The sequence below is a fragment of the Cavia porcellus genome, unplaced genomic scaffold, assembly GCF_034190915.1.
Source record: "Cavia porcellus strain 051 isolate PalLab524CR breed Dunkin Hartley unplaced genomic scaffold, mCavPor4.1 scaffold_26, whole genome shotgun sequence".
Lineage (NCBI taxonomy): Eukaryota > Metazoa > Chordata > Mammalia > Rodentia > Caviidae > Cavia > Cavia porcellus.
Window position 1 is genome coordinate 27,838,295 of NW_026947509.1, and position 20,534 is coordinate 27,858,828.

The 20,534-nt window shown below is 51.3% G+C and overlaps 1 protein-coding gene across 29 annotated transcripts in view; it reads left to right on the plus strand.

Annotated features, from left to right (window-relative positions):
* Window positions 1–17,282: 17,282 nt before the first annotated feature.
* The window catches only part of Kif1a (kinesin family member 1A), a 74,759-nt gene continuing 71,507 nt past the window's right edge, over window positions 17,283–20,534 (plus strand). For 28 of the 29 annotated variants that reach the window (XM_063236973.1, XM_063236976.1, XM_063236977.1 and 25 more), the window contains exon 1: window positions 17,283–17,433. The gene's annotated coding sequence lies outside the window, so the exon portion shown is untranslated. Of the gene's footprint in view, window positions 17,434–17,753; window positions 17,825–20,534 lie in introns of those variants that run through there. The other variant, XM_063236974.1, reaches the window with a different exon arrangement.

Here is a 20,534-nt window from a genome sequence, read left to right on the forward strand (position 1 = left end):
CAGGCTAGAATATTGGATAGAAGGTTTATTTCTGATTCTTTTTTTAATGTTCCAGTATTCTGCCTCTTCTTGTATTCTATCTTGTCCACCTCATTGCCTCCTTGGCTTGTCTTTGGTGAGCTGGAAGCCTGTAGTTGCTTATGATCTCCAGGTATAGCTGGCTTTGGGATATTGAGTCTGTTGCAAGATCCTGCTTCTTCACCTTTGTTGGGGATGAGAAGTTGCTGCCCATTTGGCCTTTCCCCTGGTTCTCTGGCACTGGTCTGCAGTGTGGCTTATGACCCTTAGGCAGCCTCGGTCTTAGTGTACTAGGAACAACAACTGATTAGAATAATTATGTCATCTTAGCTAAAGTACCACAATCAGCAATCACAATAACATCAATCACAGCTTAGAGAATGACAAACTATGGTAACTGTTACTTTGCCACCTTCAACTATATGAACTATATCTGTGGTTATGTAACAAAATCTAAGACAAACCAGAAAACTTGTATGCAGTCATCAAGCCCTTAATATGCTTATTGTACCCTTAGGGGAGAAAATTTTAAAGGGGATGGTGAAAACAGAGAAATAGAAGAAGAAGAAGAGACTGGAGGCAGGACTGGAGGACAAAGGAAGATTATACAAGCTTTGGGAAATTGGTGAATAAGACAGGGAAAAAAGAAGGACAATATAAAAAGAAAACAGAACAGAACAACAAAAACAAAAAATTAGAATCTATGCTCATACTCATAGAAAAAAGAACAAGCAAGAAAAAAGAAAAGCAAACAAAAACAAGAAAAGAAAAAGATGTCCTCTTCAGGGCATGTCTCTGCTGTCACTGGTAGACACACCACGCAGAAAGAGCCCAAACCCATGTCGACTGATCCTGGTAAACCAGCTGTAGATGTACGGCAGGGTAGTGGATAATTGATAATCCCCGCAGCCCTCACCTTTAGTTCTACTGAAGTTCAGCTGGATTCTGGCCGTGAGGCTGAGACCCATCTGGTTCAACCTGCTGCTTTCTGTGTGGCTCCTGCTGGCTTGAACTTGGCTCCTTGACCTCCTGCCAACCTGCACTTTGTTCCACCTCAGCCTGGCCACAGGAGCCTCTAGATGGAGCCTGCATGAGCTCTGAGTTCCAGGTTTGGTTGGCCCCTCTTCAGGATGGCTCACGGCCAGGCATCCTCTCCTGGGGACATGTGAATCCAGATAACTCACCAGCCACATCAGTGTGTTGCATCCACTGCTCCATTCCACTGGTTTCTCTGTGGTGGCCTCTGGGGTCGCCAGCAGTCACCACGGGTCTGCCCCTCCCATGCAATAGTGAGACTGGGTGCAGGAAGAAGGCACCGCCTGCCACCTCCTCCTTCTGTATTCAGGTCTCTATCTTCACTCTCCCTGCAAGCTTCAATTCTCATTTCAGATCCATCTTCTCTTCCTGGTATTGCTATAGTCCAGTGTCTGGACCCAAAATCTCGAGAGACTGTTTCTCTACTGTTCATCACTCTGCCATCTTCCCAGGAGACCTCTGTTTCTTAAATTGTGAAGCCACATGGAGTTTCGTGTGTAGAGAGAGAAAGACACCAAAGTCTCTACTCTACAAATGGAGTTCAGAAAGTGGGCTGACTTCCCCCACTGCTTTGAAATGCTGTAAACTCTTCATATCTGTGCTGTTCAGGTAATTTTTTCATTGTTTCATTTGTCAGTGTTGAATTGTTTTACTCAATGCAAACTTAAGGCTGATTTACTACAGGACTGACAAATTTCTCTTTATCTTACTTCCATTCTTTTCCCTTCTGTTCACTCTAACTTTGCTTAGACAGAATGAGGCTTAAGTCCTAAAATTTCCTACACATTTTACAGAAGTTGCATCAAATATACACTTGTTATTTTTTCCTGCCAGGAAGTTATTATATCTTCTAGTTACTCTGACAAGTTTCCATTTTAATAACATTTCAATAAAGAAGTTATTTATTATTGAATTTACTTTAGTACTTTTAGAATTCTATAGGTGCTGTGATTGGGGTCTGTCTTCCATGATATATTTAATTATGCTTTAAAATACTTTGAAGGTTTTAATAATACACACACATAAATTCATCACCAGATTTAGCAAATGTTAACTTTTTTCTAATTTGTTGCCTTGGACTAGAAGTTTTTAAAGAAATAATATGTGCCTAGTTGCAGTAATCAAGATGGTGTGATATTGGCAAAAGGAAAGACAAACTGATATGGAACACAATCAAGTGTGCACATGCAGGTTGGACACAATGCTTGAGGACCAGAGTGCCCTAGAGAGGTGCAGGGCATGGAGCTGGACCAAGTACCAGGCCCCCAGCAGCGGCTGCACAGTAGAGCTGAGAAGAAGCTGGAGAGGAGGCGGCAGCCTCCACCAGGCCAAGAGTTATTAGAACATAAAACACTCACAGTGAAAGGAAAAGCTAGGCTTAAATAAAACACTTGTTCATCAAAAAAGTCATCAAGACTATGAGTAAAAAGCCATAAAGTGGTCAAAAAGATTCACAGCACATGCAACTGATTATAAATATTTGCAACTCAGTAACTCCAAGACAAGTAGCCCCTGCTTTTCTAAATGGGCAAGAACTCAAAGACACCTCACAAAAAGGGTGCATAAGTGGACAATAAGCAGGGAAAAGCTCTTAAGGTCGTTATCTGTCAAGGAACTGCATCTTCCAGACTGGCTAAAAATAAAGCAAACTGATGACACCCGATGCTGGGAAAAGAGCACCTGGACCCTCTCAGTGGGGGTAAAAACTACTGTGGACACTTGGTTCCGCCAGGTCCATAGTGCCATCATGCACGTGTCTGTCACGGGGGCGGGCTGAGGACCCAGTTGCCCCTCTCATGTTTGTTAGGAGAAAACCTGTTACACGACACTGAACCATGATTCAGCACAGTCAGACTGGAAGCAATAGACTAGAAGCTCAGTGCCTCATGGCAAAGCTGGGGGCCCAGAATGCAGGGCAGAGCATAGAAACAAGCCAGCACTGTAAGCAGGGGTGGTGCATCTCGAGGCACCCTCAGCTGGGACTCCAATGCCCAGGAGCGCATAGTGCAGGGCCAGTTCACAGGAGAGTCTAGAGCAGGCAGAATAATCGCCCAGCAAAAGCCAGACCAGCAGTCACTTGGGGGCCAAGGATGTGCTGAGAGGGACGTGAGTGCTCTGTGGGCTGGCGGAGGTGTGTACTCTGGCTGAGAGCCTGCCAGAGTGGATGATGTACACATTGGGGATTCTCACACTTGTAAATGATACTCAGCAAAGATCAACCCCAAAAATACCCCACTGCTGCACTTCCTGTTGTCTTTTTCTTCTCCCTCCCTCTCCAGACATTGCCAAGGGTGACACATTCTCATCTTCATGTTTTCCTGTTTGTTTGTGTGGACCTGCAAACACACACAGACTCCTCTGTGCAGTGAAGCAATGTGCCAGGCCCCTGGCTGCCCCACTTTCTGCCCACGTGGGTTAGGATACCCCATGGTTCATTCTTCCTCCCGCTCTGCCTATGCTGTCTGTGCATCCAGTCTTGGGTGGGGCCCAGGGTGGTTTCCAGTCGGGTCATTAAGCCCCATGCCCTCAGCTGTCCCTGAGGCTGTCTGCTCCGGCCATGCTAGGGAAGGGCTCTGCAGCCGACTTGCTGAGACGGGGTTGCCTGTGGGCAGACAGCACGAGTGGACACAGAGGCCACAAGATCCAACTGGCTACTGCTTGAATCTTGATTTTTGGTTCATGTCTCTTCCCTGTTTCCTGTGTGTCTTGGTCACTTGGCTTCCTCTCCTGCCATCTCAGACTTGTCTTGGCCTTGCCATTGAGTTTTCTCATTTTACTGCCGGTATTTTTTGATTGATCTGGTATTTGTTCACCTTACCGGTGTTTGTCATTTGTTCTCTTAACTTTTCTAAATAGTAATAGTATTTCCTCTGAATGTACTCATTATATTTTTTTCTTTCCGACACTTTCTTGTCTTTGCATTGAGTGGGAGATCTATGAAAATACTACGAACAGCAATAGCACCAACCACATTTTAACTTTATTGGGAATACACTGAGTTATCCATTCCAGTATTTATTCACTCCCTAAGAATTTCTTTCCCTGTGTTTTTTATGCCAGGCATTCTGGTTTTTAAACTGGCACATGACGGTCACATATATTTATAGAGCAGCGTGCGTAGCTGACGCGTATCACCTGCAGTGATCGCATCAGCATTTCCAGCTTCTTAAACGTTTAACAGTTCTCTGTGCTGGGAACCTTCAAACTCTTCTAGTTCTCTAGAAAGGTGTAATAAGTTCCTGAGAGCTGCAGTCACCCCGCGGTGTTGTAGGCAACTATCTCGCTATGTTTTGGAAGTCACTACCCAGCCTCCTTCCATCTACTGTAGCATCTGTATATGAGCAAGAATGTGTGTATGCAGCTTTCTGCGACTGGTTTATTTATCTTAACACCATGTCCTCAAGCTCCGCCCACATTTCTACAAATGTCAGGATTCCAGTCTCTCTCTTTTTTGCTGAACTGTCCCCTTTGTGTGTGTACAGAGTATTTTGAGTCTGTCCGTCATCTGTGGACAACCCCGAGACTCAACATCTTTATGTCAGGCCCTGCCAGGTTCCCAGTATACAACAGCAGGTCAGGCAGACAAGACCCTTGCTCCCCAGAGGAGAAGAAGGCGTAAAAGAACAAAAGCCCAGAACCATGCAGATATTAGCATGAAAACAGGTGGAGCATTGCGTCTGAGGGTGCTGGAGGCTGTGACTACCCTTGGATTTTGACAGCCACCTCCATCTGAGGCAATGCTCGATTAAGAGCTTGTATCGGGATTAAGCGTTGACTTGTAGCAACGGTATTTTTAGTACCAATCAATATAACATGACTTTTCTTGCTCTAATATGTGATTTCATAAACTACACAATCTTTGCTGATGTTGAGCCATCTTTTTGTCCCTGAATTCTGTAAGGTTATGGTATAGCATTCTTGCATTATACTATCCAATTCTGGTTTGGATGTAGAAAGTTATATTAGTCTTTGGCTTTCACTTTTGTACTTTTGTTGTTTTGATGTAAAGATTGTGACCTTCAGAGAATAAATTTGGGTTCTTATCTTTTTTTTTTTTTTCTGCTTTGGAGTATTGTAAAAGCCAGTGACAGCCACCTTTAAGTTTCTGGGAGATGGTAGCCATGTGATTTTCAAAGATTCAATCCTTCCTTTGCAAGTTAATTTTTATTTTTTGTTTTATAACTTTTATAACTTTGAGTTTTACCTTGATTCCTTTCTTCTTTCAACACTGAGTAGACTTTTGCCCATCATCTTGATTTGACTGTTTAGAATTCTTATCTAAATCACTCTCCTCCCCTCAGGACTGGCCAGGAGCAGTCTCATTTTCAGTGATTTCCCCATTCTGTGGCTTTAGTTTTATTTCTTAATATAACCCAGGAAATTGTAGAATTTTCAAGGTGTCAGACTTTCTTTCCTGGGTTTTCTTGTCATTACCTGGGGTCAGAAAATAATGGCTTGTCCAATTGCTTCTCTGAATCACTTCCAAATGTTTTGGGGACCCTGTGCCTAATTCAGATGCTGCCAGTGCTCCCGTGCTATGTGGTAAGGCATGTGTCAGGGAGGGCAGCTCCCTGATGGGGTAGCAGCTCCCTGGCCTGGAAGACAACTGGGTCGTGGGAGGCCCAGGAGTGAGCTTCAATCCTCAGGGTGCAGAGAGGGAGCTGCTCACTGTTAGGGTCTTGGGAAGGTGGCTCTGGTACCTGAGCACTCAAGAAGAACTTCAGCTGCCAGGAGAACCAGACACAGAGGTGAGTGGGCAGTGGGGCACACCCTGGGCACCTCACAGTGGTGAGTCTCCTGTTGTACTGTCTCAGGCCAATCTTCAGGAGCACAGCAAAGACCCAGAGCAGGACAGTGTCCACGTAGTCACCACCTGCCTGCCTGAGCGGGCACTGCAATCCCTACACAGCCAGTCTAGTCCCCTATGCCCTGGCCAAGGACAGCTCCATGCCACATCACAGGGCATCCCAGCCAGCCTCCCACCCTGACCAGCTCGGGCTGAGAAGTGAGAGGAATCCCACCTGACAATCAGCACATGTGTCAGACCCAGAAAGGCAGCCCTTCCTGTTTCCCCCAGCCCCTTGGCTCCAGACACAGGAAGTGGGGACGTAGGATCTTTGTGGACACATAAAGTTGGGAAAGTACAGGGAAGGGGTTAGGAAAAACACTTCAGTGGACCTGTCAGCAGCCCAACCTTGGGCCAAGTCAGAGGATCTTCTGGAAGCTGCAGCTCTGCTGACACAGGTGCCTGCCATGGACCTGGCTCAGACCATGCCACCCCGCTGCCAGCAGCAGCCAGACGCTGATTCGGCAAATGTCTGCCCAGCACACCAAGCAGAGACCAGCATAGCTACGGAGCCAGAGCCAGGCCCATTCATTTGGGCCTCAGCAAACACGAGGTGTAGGGGGAGGGTATCCCTGTGCACCTGAGGTTCTGGTGCCTCCTCTCTCCTGGAGGCTACTTCCTGCCTTTGAACTGAGCCATGCAACACTGGCTCTGCCCTGGGGACCCAGCGAGTAAGGTTAGGGACTGTGTGGGAGCAGAGCTGGGGTTGTGCCCACAAATCAGATGCCAGGAAGAGGTTGGGGAAACAGCCAGGATTCCTAAGGACCCCCCCCCCCCCGCAGAGACCTAGCTCTCACAGCTTCATGCTGACACTTTTCCAACCGCTTGGGGTGGAGAGGTGTCTCCCACCCTTCACTTGGCGTTTGTCTGGTACACACACACACACACACCTGCTAACAAGCTACTCAAAAATGAATGGTGCAAAGTCTGGGGTTGATTCCCAGATCTGGGAATTCCCAGAAGAGAATCTCATCAGCCCTGGAGGCAGGGGCCATCTTGCTAGCAACACTTGCTTGCAAGACACCACACAGGCCTGCAATTGCTTGGTGACAGCAAGCTGGCAGGCTAAAGAGAGCCCAGCCCACCCAGGCTCCAGAAAAGCAGAGCCAGAACCCCACCGGACAGTGGCCTCCAGAGGCCTCTTCCGCTTGCCCTTCCCAAGCCCAAGGATGAAATGTCCTCTCTGCCCATCAGGTAGAGTGCTGGTGCAGAAGAAGCCTGAATGGGGCAGCAGTGGCAAGGGAGGCCAGAGGGGAGCCCTGTGGACCAGGAGGGTGCAACGGTAATCTGGGGGGAGTTTGAGCAAAGCTAGGATGAAGTGATCCTGCAGGGTCCAGCTTGCACACTGACACATGGGCTCCTTTTGTCACTCGGCCTCAATTTACCCAGGGACTCCATGCATTTGAATCTCGAGGGACCTTCCAGTGTGGGGGATCAGCCAGGCTGTGTCTCATCTCCTCCCCAACGCAGCCTGAGTCCTGAAAGAACCAGCGGCTTGTGGCATCGAGAGTCCAGGTCTGAACTCAGCCCCCAAACCCGCCACTGGCCCCTCGCTGGCAGGATACGGACTCGGTCCCTCTGTTGCTATGGTAACGGCGACAAGTGCTCCAGGGAGTTGTGTCGGGAAGCGAATGCGGCTGCAGCAAAGGGTTGCCGTGGCAACCAGGGGCCCTACCGGAGAAGGAGACCTCCGGGACTGGGCCTCTGCTGGGCGGGGCCTCGGGGGCGTGTCCCGGGGCCGGGTAGCGCAGAGCATCTTCAGGGAGAGGGTCCGGGGTTTCCTCTTACCATAAATCCCAGGTCCTGGGCAGGGCTGGCACAGTCTGTACCTGGTGTTTTCCAGATCTGGCCTCGTGTTTCCCATTCGAAGTGCTGTCCATTGCTCCTCTGAGAATTTTATCTGCCGTTCCGCACCGCGCTAAGCCTGTTTCTTCAGACCCTGTACGGGGGGTCTCTCCGCGCCTGGAATCCCAGGAATCTTTCCCAGGCATAGCTCAGGGCCCCCCTTCCCTGTTGCGCAGGGCTCTGTCTGAGCCGCTCTGGGGGCTCAGCAGGCCCGGGGCGGGGACCATGGGCTCAGCAGGCCTGGGACTCGCCGCCCGGAGTCGGTCGGGATCGGGATCGCGGCCTCTCCAACCGGCCGGCCTGGGACAGTCCTCGTGGCCTCGGCCGACTTCTGCCTGGCCGGCGGCACCTGGTTCCTCTTTGGGGGCGAGTTTGGTTTCTGTACTTAGACTTTTTAAGGTTAATTTTATTGATTCACTATAGACATTCATGATGATCACCATCATCATAGGGAATTTGTGCTTGACACGTCTTGATTTTTTTCCCAATCCCCTCTCCTCTCTTCAACCCCTCATTTACAAAAGCTTTGTTTTCATTTTTTCTTTCTATTAGCTCTTTTTCTTTTCTCTCCCTTCCTTCCCATCTTCCTCCTCCCTCATTCACCTTCTCATTTGAACATTTTCTTCCCGTTTCCCTGTATCTTATTTTGGTCCTTATTTGCCCTTTCAGTTTCTCACACCAGAGAAACAATGTATTTCTGATTTATTTCACATAACAGTACAGTCTTAACTGTACTTTGATTTTTGTAGTTTAGTTTTCTACAGTTTTTTAAATGTGGAATTGAACTCAGGACCTTGCACTTGCCAGGCAGGCACTGAGTTACATTGCTATTTCCCAGGCCCTACAGTTTATTTTTATTAGGTTGAACAGTTTGAGATGACCATTTCGTAGGTCAAAATTATCCAAATATTCAGCCAATATTCTTTCTACATGGCTTGGTTTGATCTAAAAGTCTACAACTTTAATGGCTTTTTGTCGTGTTTTAATGTAGTAGTTTTTAGTAGTGTAACTTCAGAATGCCACAAAAAGAAAGTAGTCTCGCTGTTTTGAGCTACATTCCTTTAATGATGATGACCTTTTTGCTTGCTGTTGACCTGTTTTCTTCCTGTGAACTATCCTGTTCCTTTTCCCCATCGTCTCTGCCCATTTACTTGGTGAATGTGCATGCTTCTAATAGTGGGTCTGATAGTGGGCATTTCTGCACTTTGGGAGTCCCTCCCTCTTCACATGTGTTGAAACTGTTTTTCCGGAGTGGAGTGGGGCTGGTCCCCTGATGGCCTTTAGACCCTGCAGAGCTCACTGTCTCCTCCCAGATGCAGTTATGAGCCATGTGCCACCCCAAGGCATTGCACTTGGCTCTACATTTCATTTTACCTTCATGCAGTTTCACGTTTCTGGAGTGTTTGTTTCATTAGGAATTTTTCTTGATGCCATGTGTCAGGTAGGAATCCAGCTTCAGTTATTATTATTTATTTTTACAGTGTCTGACAGCAGCTATTATGTGATCTATTTTCCTGAATTTTTGGAAACCCCACTCTAGTGGTTGATTGATTGTGTCAACTTGAGACAGTTAGAAGCTAACTAAATGGGTTTAGCAATTCTACACCCAAGGATGTAGAAGAAGACCCACCCTAGGGTGAGTTATCACCTCGAGGTATAAAAGGAGAGGAGGAAGGACAAATCAATTCCATTCTTGGGAGAAGCTCCAGTCTTCGCCTTTAGTTTGGACCTCGCCTCCTGGCTTCCAGTACAGACTCTTCAGCTTCCCAGCGTAGACTCTTCAGCTTTTCATCACAGAGCCTTCGGCCTTCGGTCGCAGACCCATCAGCCTGCTGGTGTGGACTTCCACTAGATACTAGGGTGAACTCCAGAGATCTTGGATTGAACCCTTCGGCCTCCAGTGCATAGACACCCTCTGCACGCTTCCTCATCGGACTCTGAGACTGACTATTCGTAAGCCAATCTTGTTGTTTCTATATATTCCGGGTTATATCTGTTCTCTCTAGTAAAACCCTGACCAATACACCCACCCTGGGAGTTTGGGGCACCCGTGGCAGAGGGTTAGACTGTCCCATGTGCCTGGCTGCCCGGGGTTGGGCTGGGCACAGTGAGACCCATGGACTGCAGACCCTCCAGTGGAGACAGAGCTGTCTTTTCAAGGCTGTAGATGCTTCCTAAGCAGAGGCAGGTGGCCCCTCAGCCCAATGTCTTCTTTCAATTTGTATCCTGTGATTTAATCAAAGTGCTAGACTGTCTCAGCACAGCCTCATACTCCACCCAGAAACTAAGCTGCGGGTCAGGACCATCCTCATGTGGTACTGGATGCCACCTGGTTGTGTTAAGTTTTGACACTGGGGTTGCACAGTGTCAACCATGAAATTGGTTTGTGATTTTCTATTTTGAGATCTCTCCATCAGGATTTTGTTTTGGTTTATTGATACAGGGTGGCCTTAAACTCACAGAAACACCTCTTGCCTCAGCCTTTTGAGTGCAAGGATTATGGGTGTGTGCCACCACACCTGGCCACTCTTTGAAAATTTATTTGTTCTGTGTTGATGACCTCTTGGGCTTTAGTTTCTGACGTTTTTATTTATTCAGAAAATCACCCATTTCTTGCACATTTTCTTTTTTTTTAAAAAAATTTTTTTTTGTCTTTTTCATTTTTATTGGTACCAGGGATCAAACTCACGACTGCCTGCTTGCAAGGCAGGTGCTTATGCCGCTGAGCTAAATCCCCAGCCCCATTCTTGCACATTTTCATGTTATTGAAATACAATATTTTAATACTCCATTTGTGCTTGGGATTCCTCTCCTTAGTTCTAATTTTAACCGTCTCTGCTTTCTCTCATATTTTCCTCAAAGAGAGCAATCAGCAGGTTTCTTCTCCTACCTTGGTCTCTGTAAAGAAGCCTTCTTTCAAGAGCCTATTCTCTGTTTTTGATTGTTAAATTTTTTTATCTTGCCCTATTGATTTTCTTCTCACTTTCTCCTGATTTTTTGGTTTTATTTCTGTTGTTTTGAGTTAAAAATCGAGTGGCTTCTTTCTCTCACGTCCCTCTCAGCTGGCTCTATGTATAGAGCTATGACTTTTCCTCAAAGCACAGTGTTAGCCAGAGCCCGTGGTTTTCTAGGTGGCATTGCTGCATAATTTTCTAGCCAATGTGCAGTTTCAGTTCTGACTTCTTTATGATTCAGTGAGATCACCATAATTAGGAAATCAAATTGAAGCCCCACACGGCCTCCTGGGTGACACCCCTGACCCTTAGTGCCTCCTGCTTCCTGGGTAGTGAGGCTGTTTGTCCACAGAGCTGCCCCTGACCCAGCTCGCTCGCCACTGGACACCAGGAGGATGAATGGATGGGTGGGTAGGTGTAGTCTGCCTTTGAGTGAGAGTCCAGCTGTTACCGTGTGTACTGAGTTTGAGGCCTCACAAGGTTGAAGAATGAAATCTCGAAACAAAAAGAGGAAGTTAGAAGAGGTTTAATTGGAAATAATAAGAATAGCTCCCGATTTTTCAGGAGTCCAGAGTGAGTGTTCATTGAGGTTCTACATCAAGGGTGTTTTCTACAGCAAAGTTACCAAGTGGATGTCTACGAGTCAAACAACAATCAACCTGCAGAATTACAAGCAGAATCACTCAGCTAATACTAACCTAGTAGGAAGTGGGGATTATAACAAGGACACATCAGTGCATAACTTTAGTTTACCTACCCCTTCTAATGCAGAGCAAAGGCATCCCTGGAAAGGGGTGGGTCCAGGTGCTCTGATTGCCCACCTTTGCATCAGATGCCCTATCTAGGCTCACTGAGCCAGATGGTGCTAACTGCCATCTAATCTCAAGCTGCCATTTGTCTGTAAGGAGGTCTGCAGGCCTGGCCATTGCATCTCCATCTTGAGGCCTGGCTCTCTTTAGATTCACCTCTGGCTGTAATTTTGAAGCACATTTTTCCCTAGATGGCCAGATCACCTGTTAATTTCCATCTGACTTAGCTATGTATAACACAGCAGGTGGGTAAGGGAGGCAATGCTGGATGATGATGCCCCCAATCCTCACCATGAGGATGACCTACGCCTCTGCATTCGAGTGAGTAGGCAGATTTTGATCCAGTGAGTGGGGGAAGGTGTGGCGTGCTCGGGCTCAGACCTCAGAGCAGGGACTGGGCAGGTGCAGCAAAGCCTCCACACACCCGTCCTGCCTCGGCTTCTGGGTAGAAACTGAAAATGATCAAGCTCTCAAAGGTGAACTAAGGCTGGAATAGGGAGAAGGGGAAAAGAAGAAATGAAGGGGAAGAGGAAAGAAGGGGGAAGGATGAGAGGAGAGAAGGAAAAAGAAATAGGAAGACAGGGAGGGAGGAGAGATGGGGAAGGGAAGGGAAGGATGGGGTGGGAGTGTGGCCGCCCCTCAACCTGTGAGCCAGGCAAGCACTGCACTCTGCTTCCAGCCCTGCTGGGCTGCCCTAAGTTCTTCACTCCTGTTCTGTGAGTGCATGGGGCTGAGTCAACAAGATGTACAGATCTGCCTGTCCCTTGCCCCACCCAGGAATGGTATCTGCAGGGGCCATGGGACAGTCCCTGTCCTACCATGAGCACACAGTGCCCATCAGGACCAGGATTTGATTCCAACGCAGACAGGAGCTGTGGAGTCTCATGTACTCATGACCAAGGACCCTTCTCACCTTGCTTGTCCCACACCCTGGTATCACCCAAGTGCTGACTCCAAAATGACCTAAGCAGAAGAGGACGCAGGACACTGTCCCTTCAACCTCTGGCTGCAGCAGGAAGTAGAGGAGAGTGGTGTGGTGGAGAAATGACCTAAAAATAACTGATTGAATTCTGCATAACATCTGCACCATTCTGGTAGCTACAAGATGCACTTGCATCCACAGGTGGAGAGTGAGGAAGCGAGGAATCCTGATGTCTCTGAGCAATGCTCTAGTTCTTATCTGTGTATCTACAGCCAGCATCCTACAACTTAAAGGGTAAAAGTTCATGCTAGCGGTACCAAAACTTTGATTGTCTTTACTAAGAATGACATCAACTAGCAAATCAGAAACTCCCCACACAGCAAGCACAGAACAAGAGAGGCTTTGGAGAGGCAGGGTGCCCCGTGTCCAGGTGCTTGACGGCTCCTCCTGTGTCCTTGATCCAGGTGACCTGTGTCTTCATCTTATATTGGATCTGAGGATGCAGAGAAAGACATGCTGGGGTGAGCATGGCCACCACTCTGGGGAGCAGAACTGAGGTGGGATGAGGAGGATGGGTCCAGTCGTGCCTTTGACCAACAAGGGGAGGCAGACGCTGGAGAGACTTGGGTGGGAGGGTTCTGGACAAGGCTCCCTTCCCAAGAGGTCATGGCCAGGCTATTGGGGAGCTCTGAAGGGGCTGCCCAGCAGGGAGGTGCGCAGCAGGTGGGAAAGGCTGTCTCAAGGACCCTGCCATGCCCCATCTTTGATTAGGAGCAGCCAGGGAAGGGGCTGTGCATTAACACCACAGAGAGTCCCGAGGGCAGCAGTTGGGGCTGGTGGCCGATGGGGCTTGTGTTTGGAGTCACACCTGTCAGAGGTGCTGCAGCAGGCTACATGAGAAGTGAGCCCTGGAAAAGACAGGTGGAGAATTTGAAATGAGCATTTCACTTGGGGGGAAAGGGCGATATTGGCAATGGGAGGCAAGGGCAAGACCTCATTAAAAAGGCAGACTCGAGGGGCTAGGTTAAACTAGGATGTAGCTGAGAGGCTGAATGGGTGAAAGACAGCCCACGGGATGAGGCTAGGAAGGAACACTTGTGATGGAGGATAGGAGGGAGTTTGCTCTGTTGGGGAAACTCTGGAAACATCTGCTCACAGGAGAAGGAAGGCAGTGGCCCCAGCCCAATTCTGCTCCAAGCCTATCCATTCAGCACACAATTTCACCCCCATTTTGTTGTTTTGGGGTCCATAAGGGAGTGAGGACTATGATTCTCATGTGAACCCATGGTGCATATGAGGCAAGAGCCAAGGGGACATGCTAAGGACCAGAGGAGTCATGTGGCTGCCACGCAGTTCCCAGGGGAGTCCCAAAGAAAAGAGCTGGAGCCCAGCTGAGGGACAGGGAGGGCGTTGCTGATGCCCATGTGATGGAGGACAGCCCTGAGTCCTGTTGCCATCAGCCAGAAGGCAGAGTCAGAAGGCAGAGGGGAGAAGCTGGGTGCAGGCCGCTGGACAGGGCCTGCAGCAAGCCTGATGGCTGCTCCCATATGCGTGTTGACAGTCCCAGCTGCCACGTGTTAGAGCCTTTGTCCCTGGTTGGGGTGCTGTCAGAGGCACTGTGGCCCTTCAGGAAGTGGAGCCTGGCAGCAAGTCCTTCGGTCACTAGCAGCCTGCTTGGAAGTGGGCTGCAGGACTGACAGTCTCCGCCTTTCTCTGTGCTTCCTGCCTGTCTGGAGCACTCTGCCCAGGTGACCACAGGTGCTTGGCCACTGCATGCTGCCTGTGCCAGGGAAACTTCCAGAACTGTGAGCCCAACAAACTTTCTCTCCTCCTGAGCTATTGTCTCGGGTGTTTCTTTCGAGTAACATGAAGCTGACTAATGTGTCAGGTAAACAAAAAAGAAAGAGTCAAATTCAGGGCAATTGCCAAAGAGTAAAAATAAGCATAGATCAATAGAAGGAAACTCAAATGTTTTAGAAAACTCAAACATTTAAAACAATAATTTTAAGCAGGAGTTTTTAACAAGATGACAAAATAGATCTTAATATATAGTACAGCCAGGAATGGTGGTACACACTTGTAAGCCCAGCACTTGGGAAGCTGAGGCAGGAGAATCACCTCAAAGTGGAGACCAGTGTGGGCTACAAAGTGAGCTCAAGGCCAGCCTGAACTGCACAGTGAGACCTTGTTGCCAAAAAATATATATATATACATATATATATATATATATACACACACACACATATATAATATGGTAATTTCTGTAAATGTAACCTAATGTGCATTAAGTTCCAATTAAAGGGAGAAACCATAGACTTTAAAATTCCAACAATGGTTTAATTAAAAAGATACGCTTAACAAAAAGCTATCAGAAGCTTAATATAAAACAGTTAGCAAAAGACATGCCAGGCAAATATGAACTATAGAAAACTATGCTGACATCTTAATCTATGACACTCACATCTAAAGAAAAAATTTTTTTCAAATCCCAAAACAATAGACAAAGAAGGACACGCATGCCTATTGATGAAAGGAGCTATAAAATGGCACTGCACATCCATCAGAACCACTTCAATGTCTAAGAGATTGGCCTCGATCATATCCAGCAACATCTGCAGGGCTGCGGGGAGAAGTACAATTCCCCCATTGTAACTGGAGATTGAGGGGGGTGCATCATACCAGGCCTTGTGCATGGTAGGGAGGTTCTACCACTGAGCTATGTTATCAGCCTGTAAAATTGGCAGAAATCCCCAAGTCTTGATCAATTAATGATCTTGAGCAATGAAATATGTACCAAACTGCACTCACCACACAGAAAAGATGACTCCTAGGTGCACAGATGAGAATTTATAGAAAAGCATGGCATGTTAGGGTCCAGGGAGGCCTCAAGGGCCATGAAGGTGCAGCCCATGCACACGGGGCTCTGGCCCTCTCTGTGCAACTGTGTCTTTTTCCATCATTTAGCAGACCCCAAAAGGTCTGTGCTGAAGGGGGCTCATTCAGCTCAGGGGAGGCAGCGGGGAGCAGGGCCTGAACCTCCTCCCCACAGTCTGAAGGCTGCAGGAAACCACCAGCCCCAAGAGACTGACCTCCTGGCCACACCTGTGTTAATGGTCTCTGTATCAAACACTCTCAGATTACCCAAGTTGGAGTGTCATCTGCTTCCTGTCAGGATCTTGACTGAGCACATTTTGTGTCTGAAAATAGTGCCACTAAGTTAGACACAAAAGGTTATAATAAAGTAAATACCACTGAGAAGTAAATGATCTTATGAAGCAGCGATGGGCTTCCAGGGAGCTCCTGTGGGACAATAAGAGCTATGGAGATAGGGAGAGCACTGGAAACATTCTAGACCACATCTGTGAGGTCTGGAGAAGGCTCTAGAAGGGATTTTGTAGCTTTGAACAGACACCTCCAAAAGCTGGGAGGGTTAAAAGGTAGGTAAACACATAGCTAAAAACAGAACCAAAGATTAAACCCAAAGAACACAAAGGAAGAGAAAAAAGATGATGACAGAAATACATGAAATAAAAGGAAGGATGAGAAAATTAACAAAACTAAAGACTGAACCTCTGAAAGTATTTTAAAGCATATACATATTTTCTTTTTTGGTACCAGGAATTGAACTCACAACCTCACACTTGCTAGGCAGGCATTGTGCCACTGAGCTATATCCCCGGTCCAGAGTATATTCAAAATGCAAATAAAATACAGAACAAAAGCAAAGAAGTGCGAAACAATAGACATACATACAGGTCAGGTGTGGTGGTTCATGCCTACGATCTCAGCCCTTGGGAGTCTGAGTGAGGCAGGAGGACTGCACTAGTTCAGAGCCAACCTGGGCTACCTATTGAGACCTTGTCTAAAAAAAATATATATATATATATATATATATATATATATATGTAATCAAAATTTAAGCGACATGAATTAATTCCTAGAAGTACATCAGATGTCAGATTACTTACTAGAAACGTATCGGCTGCCTTAAGGGATAGAGAACTTGATCAAATTAACAAGTTCAATAAAAACGGAAGTAATAGAGTCCCCTCCCAGATCATGGATGATTTTATTGTTTCTAGGGTGAGAAGGACAATTAATTTTTTGTTCATGCGGGCTGCTCTGGGAAAGGCCACAAAGCGATGCTGGTGGGAACAGCGGGTGGTCTCAGCTGTGGAAGTGGGTGGGGCGGGTTCTGCCCAGGCCCAGGCCCAGGGGCATCCCAGGGGGGAGCACCGCCTCCCTCCAAGCTGCGCCTAGCCGAGCGCCAGCCCGTGGGGGAGCCCAGGTGAGCGTGGCCTAGGTGTCCGCGGCTAACGTCACGTGCCCAACGCCGCAGTGCAGGCTAGTCTCAAGGGTGCCGGCCGCCCCCAGGGACGGGAGAGGAGCGGGGCTGGGGAGGGTGTGTGTGACTTGAGGTCCCAGGGTGCTCAGGCTGGGTATGGCAGACTTGGTCACCCCTAGAATGGGGCGGCAGGGGTCTCCGCCCAGGCGATGCGGAGAGAGGTCTGGTTGCGTCATCCCGCCAGGCGGGGGTGTGCTGAGCCCAGAGGCCAAGGGACCTCAAAGGCCACCTGTTACACCCCGGGCTCCTCCTTCAGCCCGCGCCCCTCCATCCCCTCTGGGGTGTAGGACCCCCATCCCCAACTGTGCTCCTGCCGGAGTCTCGCTGTGCCCGGGCGCAGGTGGGCGCGGTGAGGATGCGGCCGGGCGACTGTGCGCGCAGGTCCGGGTGGGGCCGGGTCCCCCACCCGCGCGCTCGAGCGAGCCAGGCCGCGGTGGCGGGGGCGCACCCGAGCGGACGGGCCCCCTCCCCGGTGACGTCAAGCCCGCCCCGGCCCTCCCCGTGCGACGAGGCAGCTGGCGGCCGGGCTCGGCGCCGCACAGCCAACCAGCGCCGGCGGGGGGGCGGCCGGGGGCGCAGCCGCATCACGCGGCGCCGTCACAGCGCCCGCACCGGCCGCAGAGCAGCTCGGCCGCGGAGCACGCGGGGCCGCCAGGGAGGTAGGCGCCGCGCCCCGCACCACCGGCCCGCGGGAGGGCGCCCGGCGGGCTCCGCATCCGAGTCCGCAGAACAATGGGCGGGTTCGGGCGCCCGCCGCGGAGAGGCCTCCGCGCGCCGGGTCTGCAGACCAGAAGGGGCGGGCGTGGGCGAGGAGGGGCGCGGCGGGAGCAGGGGCGCGGCGGGAGCAGGGGCGCGGACTCCGCGGCCGCTCGGGCTGGGTGGGGACGGGCGCCGGCACCATACAGTACCGGCGGGCGGGGCCGCGGCGCGGAGCCCCATCGCCTCCGCAGGCCGAGCCCCGCGCCGGTACCGCGTTGCCTTCCAGGGAGCCCCGCGCACAAGGGACCGCTCGACGCGGCTGGCGGCTACGCAGCGAGCGCCCAGGAACAGGTGTGGTCCCTGGGTCCCGACTGGGACTGGCGGCAACCTCGGGCGCCCGCCTCGCGTGACAGGAGTGACGCGGATGGCAGGCCCCGTCGCGCCCCGTTAGGCCTCCTTTAGCCCGGCCGCCCCCAAAACCAGGGCGTCGCCCTCCCGCTCGCGAAGGGGCCAGTGCAGCGCGCGGGCGCGGGGCTGGGCACTGCTGGGCGCCGGGGGGGGGGGGGCCGGCGGCTGCAGGGCGGAGGGGGCTGGGAGCGGCAAGGGGATGCCAAGTCATGGGCCTGCTGGGCGCGAGCGCGACGTCGCCCGCGCAGACCCGATGCGCGCCCCCGTCCGGGTCCCCGGGGTCCCTGTCCCTCTCTGTCCCCAGGCGGCCGCCCCTCTGTAGGTGCCGCATTGCTGGGATTAAAGACTGCAGGGGCAGCTGAGCGGGTCACGGGGCTGCGGGGAAGGAGGTGCGCAGGGACCTTTGCTGTGCTGGTACCGGCCCAACGCGGGGACAGCGCGGTCGCACGGAGGCCTGGCTGGAGGTCCGCCCAGCGCCACGGGAGCCCTGGGGAGCCTTGGGGACCCCATCCGCCTCTGCACCTGCGGCCGCCATCTTGCAGGTGTGGCTGGTGAGGGGCGGCGGTGGTCGGGCGCGGGCAGGTGTGGAGTGGATCTCAGGTCTGCATTTGCTCTGTAGCGACACCATCTTTAGGGTTGCCCTGCTTTTGTGGTTGGGGTAGAAACCCAGGACTCCTCGGAGAGATATGCTGAAGGTCAGCCTCCTCCCAGGTGGGCAGGCTGCGGAGGAGCGGCTGCCTGCAGGCTGCGGTGGATTTGAATGAAGGGCAGTCTGCCATCCTTCCAGGGCCACAGAGCAGAGGGTCTGTGAGATGTCTGCCAGAGGCCGCCTCCCCCTGGGACGCTGTCCTTGCTCTGCCGGACAGCCCATAGACAGCCCCGCCTGGGGCCCCCAGGCTGTGTCTGCACAGATCCTGAGCTGGGCTCCAGGGAGGCACTGGGCAGAGGGGCCTCACAGCCCAGCCTCGTGCCCCTCCTGTACCCCTGGTGCTGAGTGCTGACCTGCAGCACCATCAACAGCCAGGCGTCATCACAGAGTCATCGGAAATAGGGCGGGGCGGGGCAGCCTTCCCTGCTGCTGGAGAGCGGCAGGAGGGAAAAGGGGCTGCAGGGCCTCAGGGGAGGGGCTTAGGGGGCAGCTGAGATCTCTGTCACAGGGTCCTAGCCAGGCCAGGTGATCTAGGCGTGGCAGCGGAGCAGGACAGGGGCCCTGTAGCTGGCACCACCAGGCTGGAGTCTGCAGAGGGAGTGTGAGCACCCAGAGCCACACCCTGGACCCAGACTGGGGTGAGGCTGTGTGCATCCCCAAGCACATGGAAGGTCCAAGTGGCCACATTGGTGTTGTATGGCTGGGCCACTGAGCTGCTAGTTTGGGGCAGGATGAGCTTTGGGTGCTGGAAGTCCTCTGGGCACTGCTGCATCAGATGCTCCCAGAGCCGAGGACAGCACTTGCTACCTCCATGCCAGTGGCAGGAGGAGCTCAGTGTGTCACCCCCAGCCAGCAGCCCTGCCCAGGAGTAGCTGTGAGTGCTAGTGTGGGGGTGGACCATGCTGCCCAAACCTGTCCACTGGTGACCTGGGCACCTTCTCTTGTCTGTCCATTGGTTCAGCCTGAAAGTGGAGGGCTTGGAGTACTGGGACCTTACATCTGCAGCCTTTGGTGTCACTGGCCTGGGGCAGAGGCAGGTAGGGATGGGGCCCTGACCTGGGTGAGCCCATCCTGCCATGTTTTGAATAAAGACACTGCAGGGGAGGAGGGCACACCAAGATTAGCAACTGAGGCCAAGCCTGCTGACCCTGCCCAGAGTCCCCCAGCTTCCCTAACCCATCTGCTCTGTGTGGGCCCAGCTCTGTGAGGGGCTGCTGGAGAGTGAGCTGGGTGTCAGAAGACAAGCTGAGGTGGGGGAGTTGGGGAGGGGACTGTCCCTCTGGGAAGCCTCCTGTCCTGGATGTCACCTCCTGAGTGTAGACCCTGAGTCCTGGCATAGGCCTCACCAGAGAGGGGCAGCCCCAGCTCAGATTTCAGGCCTCCTGTCCCACCCCTCTCCCTACCCCACTTTGTCCCTGGGTTGGGGCAGAGTGGAGCCCCCCACCACATACACACATATGCTTGTGCACATGGCTGCATACCCCCCCACACACGTATATGTAAGTCCACGTTACTCAAGCTGGTCCTTGCCCATCTTTGGGGCACTGCCCCCACTCCCACAGCAGCCCTCCAACCCCTGACCTTTCCGATACTGCATTTGCTGTGGAACGTGCTGGATGGCCGCTGTGTGGGGGCTTGCCTATCCACCCTAGGTTAGGGTAGGTGGGAGATGGTAGAAGTTTCTTGGGTGTAGACTACATCATGCTCTTGATGTGCACCCCTCATCTGATACTCCTGCACCCCAGAGAGAAAATGGCATTGCCCTATTTTAGATGGAGAGACCGCTTTTAAGGCAGGACTTGGTTCTCTGCCCACTGCCTCCAACTCTGTGCCCTCCCATTGCCCACGCCCAGGCTTATCTAGGGACAGTGGTTCCTATGCAGTTGGCCGCTGTGGACACTGTCTCAAGGCTGCACCAGTTTGAGTCAGGTATACTAAGGGTGAGTGGCGGCCAGCTGGGGTGGCCTGTGGGGCTGGGCAGGAGTTTCTTGTGGATCCCCTCCA